This window comes from Schistocerca serialis, unplaced genomic scaffold (assembly GCF_023864345.2).
Source record: "Schistocerca serialis cubense isolate TAMUIC-IGC-003099 unplaced genomic scaffold, iqSchSeri2.2 HiC_scaffold_1181, whole genome shotgun sequence".
Taxonomy (NCBI): Eukaryota; Metazoa; Arthropoda; class Insecta; order Orthoptera; family Acrididae; genus Schistocerca; species Schistocerca serialis.
Window position 1 is genome coordinate 52,501 of NW_026047383.1, and position 5,000 is coordinate 57,500.

At 52.4% G+C, this 5,000-nt stretch overlaps 1 non-coding gene across 1 annotated transcript in view; it reads left to right on the top strand.

Annotated features, from left to right (window-relative positions):
- Positions 1-4,646: 4,646 nt before the first annotated feature.
- LOC126434101 (small subunit ribosomal RNA) overlaps positions 4,647-5,000 on the top strand; it is a 1,910-nt gene continuing 1,556 nt past the window's right edge. Inside the window, exon 1 of the ribosomal RNA XR_007578974.1 lies at positions 4,647-5,000. This exon is cut by the window's right edge and continues 1,556 nt beyond it. This is a non-coding gene — a ribosomal RNA (small subunit ribosomal RNA).

Consider the following 5,000-nt stretch of genomic DNA (forward strand, 5'->3'; position numbering starts at 1 on the left):
CCCTGGGTCCCCTCATATGTACGAACATGCTGTAAGTGGATGCTATACTGCTGACGAAAGGGTCGCCGTCAGCAGTGGCGGCGCCGCCTCCACGTGGTTCCCCGTGGGCACCCCAAAGGGTGGCTAAAGGCGCTCTTCAAATGGAAGGTCCATTCCCCCAAAAATGGGGGTAGTTTTTGCAAGCTGGTTCCCTTTGTCGTGGTGGAGTTGGTTAGTGGACACGTGGGGGTGGACTTGAAGGGAGGATGAGCAGTAGCTCAGGGATCCCTGATGATATTCCACCTCTGGAAAGGAGAAACCCATCCCAGAGCTGCCATGTATGATACTGTCCCTATACATGAGCTGCGAGCTGTACCACTTACGAGCTACAGACGCGATCGCGTTGCTCTCTGTACGAATGCCGATGCTGAGCGGTCAGCTAGGAGGCGCTCCATCCATGTCGGTACCGGTGAGCGTTGCACTCGCAGTCGCAAAAACGTACGGCAAGTATATTACTCGGAAGAGTTAATGACAGTCCAAGCCCCCCCTGCGTGGGGAGAGTCTTGCTAGGCCATGACCCACCGGAAGGGCGCAGCGTCCCCCACCCCAGACATGTGACGTCACACTATCGGTATTGACGACTAGACTCATTGCTTATAATCATTTGCCATACACCGGTGGAAGCTGCCGAGACGAGTAGCTACATAGCGCGCTCGCCGTGTCACTAATGTACAGAGATACAACAGTTTCGACGGGAACCACATTAAACGTATACACGGCGCTGATTAGTAATAGATAGAGCCATCAGAATACAGATAATATATACAACTGTCCGTATACATGCTGAAAGACTCTGCTCACAATCACAACCACACGTCAGCCACACACTCTTATCACGCACTACTCTCTGCCTGTAACACGCACACAGACAATATGTAAGCACCAGCATGCAACAACACCCAGTGCATCCTCTCCGCCACATTAGACAATCCACACTGTCATAACCAGACTGGGAGGTCCACACAGAAAACAGAATATCCCACCCACCCGACAACCACCATTGCTCAGCCAAGCCACCAACACCCACACATGTCCTACACAGGGGTGCACCCAACATCACAATACTGCCTCCTCTCACAGCACACAAACAATGGCAGGAATGAAAGACACAGGTCTGCCACAAGCATGGAATGAGAGCGCCGCCTGTCATGAGCCAAAGGTACATCCTGACGTGGCAAATCAGATGATACCGCAGGCATCCACGTACTATAATCACAATCAACAAACCGGCCGCCGCCCCCCCCCCCCCCATTAAACCTTTCCTTACAACAATGTGTACCTTAACCTAACCTATGTCGTACCTTAACCTAACCTATGTCGTACCTTAACCTAACCTATGTCGTACCTTAACCTAACCTATGTCGTACCTTAACCTAACCTATGTCGTACCTTAACCTAACCTATGTCGTACCTTAACCTAACCTATGTCGTACCTGAACCTAACCTATGTCGTACCTTAACCTAACCTATGTCGTACCTTAACCTAACCTATGTCGTACCTTAACCTAACCTATGTCGTACCTTAACCTAACCTATGTCGTACCTTAACCTAACCTATGTCGTACCTTAACCTAACCTATGTCGTACCTTAACCTAACCTATGTCGTACCTTAACCTAACCTATGTCGTGCCTTAACCTAACCTATGTCGTGCCTTAACCTAACCTATGTCGTGCCTTAACCTAACCTATGTCGTGCCTTAACCTAACCTATGTCGTGCCTTAACCTAACCTATGTCGTGCCTTAACCTAACCTATGTCGTGCCTTAACCTAACCTATGTCGTGCCTTAACCTAACCTATGTCGTGCCTTAACCTAACCTATGTCGTGCCTTAACCTAACCTATGTCGTGCCTTAACCTAACCTATGTCGTGCCTTAACCTAACCTATGTCGTGCCTTAACCTAACCTATGTCGTGCCTTAACCTAACCTATGTCGTGCCTTAACCTAACCTATGTCGTGCCTTAACCTAACCTATGTCGTGCCTTAACCTAACCTATGTCGTGCCTTAACCTAACCTATGTCGTGCCTTAACCTAACCTATGTCGTGCCTTAACCTAACCTATGTCGTGCCTTAACCTAACCTATGTCGTGCCTTAACCTAACCTATGTCGTGCCTTAACCTAACCTATGTCGTGCCTTAACCTAACCTATGTCGTGCCTTAACCTAACCTATGTCGTGCCTTAACCTAACCTATGTCGTGCCTTAACCTAACCTATGTCGTGCCTTAACCTAACCTATGTCGTGTTTTAACCTAACCTATATTGCGCCTTAATGTAACCTATATTGCGCCTTAATGTAACCTATATTGCGCCTTAATGTAACCTATATTGCGCCTTAACGTAACCTATATTGCGCCTTAACGTAACCTATATTGCGCCTTAACGTAACCTATATTGCGCCTTAACGTAACCTATATTGCGCCTTAACGTAACCTATATTGCGCCTTAACGTAACCTATATTGCGCCTTAACGTAACCTATATTGCGCCTTAACGTAACCTATATTGCGCCTTAACGTAACCTATATTGCGCCTTAACGTAACCTATATTGCGCCTTAACGTAACCTATATTGCGCCTTAACGTAACCTATATTGCGCCTTAACGTAACCTATATTGCGCCTTAACGTAACCTATATTGCGCCTTAACGTAACCCACATTGCCCCTTAACGTAACCCACATTGCCCCTTAACGTAACCCATATTGTGCTGTAACCCAACACACGTTGGGCCTTAACCCAACACACGTTGGGCCTTAACCCAACACACGTTGGGCCTTAACCCAACACACGTTGGGCCTTAACCCAACACACGTTGGGCCTTAACCCAACACACGTTGGGCCTTAACCCAACACACGTTGGGCCTTAACCCAACACACGTTGGGCCTTAACCCAACACACGTTGGGCCTTAACCTGCTCTGTAATTGTCATACGACGCGTTAAATTAGTGTAGTGTTGCCTAACTGCAACCCCCGCAATATAGTTTGCTACTCGCACTGCCCGGTCCCCAGTGTATCGCTTCATGTTAAACACCTTGCAGCGATACACTGTAATGTGGATGGCAGCAGGACGTACATGCTCAATGCCCTTCGCAGTTGTTCATTGGCATTCGCATGGCGAAGCACTGCGCCTACGCTGTGGTACGGCCTGTGTCAACTGTCCGCTGATGTTGTACCTCCAAATCACACACTGTACTGCACATTGGTCCTCATGTACTGAATGATACATCGTGGTACATGTGACCGTACAACGACTGCGCCAACAACGGCGAACCATGCGGTCCAAATGTTGTGCACGCAGCTACGTGTCGTCTCCCTATAAGAGCTGGAGTGCAGTGTGGTATGCCCTGGATGGCGATCAGCATGAGCCGTCTGTTGATGTAGTGGCGCGTGTTGTCAGACGTTGTCGTCTCTTCTCACACACCGTGATAGCATGGTGCACTGCGTTCCACATCTGCGACATGCGACAGAGGCCGGTTGACAGTCGTTTGCGCAATGGACATCGCATACGTACGGGGGCCACCTTCCACGTGTTTGCGAAGCGTGCACATGTTGTTGCGTGTATGTGGGCAGACATAGTGTGTCGTGACACCTGACACAGGCATGCAACAATCGTTGAATTTGCAAATGGCGATGGACGCCTACGTTTGCTGGTGACGTTACGCAAATGAACAACTGGTAAACCGTTGTGGTGCGGTTGTTCTCGCTAGAGGTGAATCAGTGATGGCGACGATCGGTTGAGCTACCAACCGGTTGTTTCAGCGATACCCACCATGCCCACGAACGTGAATGGCATGTGGGTGTGAAGCGATACGCGGCGGTGGCTGGGTGGGACCGGCCCCGGCCGGTGAGGGGGGGCCGCCCGGCGTGCTGGCCGCGCGGTGCGTGGGCGCACGCGCTACAGCCGGCTGGTGGGGGCGGCCACTGGCAGGCGCGCCGGCCGACGGAGGCGGCAGGCGGCGCAGCTGCGCGCCGGCGCACCCTGCACGCGGCGCCGTGCGGCCAAAGTAGGTCCTCGCGGGCCCGGTGCGAAGCGCGGTGGACATCTGCAGTGTGCTGGTCCGATTGAGGACTGTGTGCGCTGAGGATGCGCCGCCGCCCGGCGCTCGGCGCCGCGACGCCGTCTGCTGCTCGGTCGCCTCTGCGGTTCTCGCAGGTGGTTTGTATCGCAGCTGTGCGGACGTGTTGGCGCGTGCGCTGTGCTGGGAGAGTTCGCTTCGGCACCCAAGTGGGGCTTTTGTCCTTCTGTGGCGCTGGCGTTGGAGCTGCCGGTCACCGTAGGTGGCGCGTGTTGTCTCCCGCCGGCAATGCCACGACAGCACGCTCCCGGGCCTCTGTCGGCAGCGGCAAGCTCAGTTGGGAGCACGGGTGGTCGCACCTAAAGCGTCTACTCGCCAAACTCCGGGCGATTGCGCCTCTCTCGAACCCGACCAAGTACTTAGGACGGCGCTGCGCGCCGCCGGGACCTGAGAGGGTTTCGAGGTGTATGGTGCAGGGGAGCGCAGCCTCCTCCTGTTTGCAGAATAATTGAGCGGACGCTTGCGTGTTCGCGCGGGCCCCCGGGACACACTCCCGGGCGGCCGGCTGCTCAGCTCTAGTTGACGCAGCTCCCTGGTTGATCCTGCCAGTAGTCATATGCTTGTCTCAAAGATTAAGCCATGCATGTCTCAGTACAAGCCGCATTAAGGTGAAACCGCGAATGGCTCATTAAATCAGTTATGGTTCCTTAGATCGTACCCACGTTACTTGGATAACTGTGGTAATTCTAGAGCTAATACATGCAAACAGAGTCCCGACCAGAGATGGAAGGGACGCTTTTATTAGATCAAAACCAATCGGTCGGCTCGTCTGGTCCGTTTGCCTTGGTGACTCTGAATAACTTTGGGCTGATCGCACGGTCCTCGTACCGGCGACGCATCTTTCAAATGTCTGCCTTATCAACTGTCGATGGTAGGTTCTGCG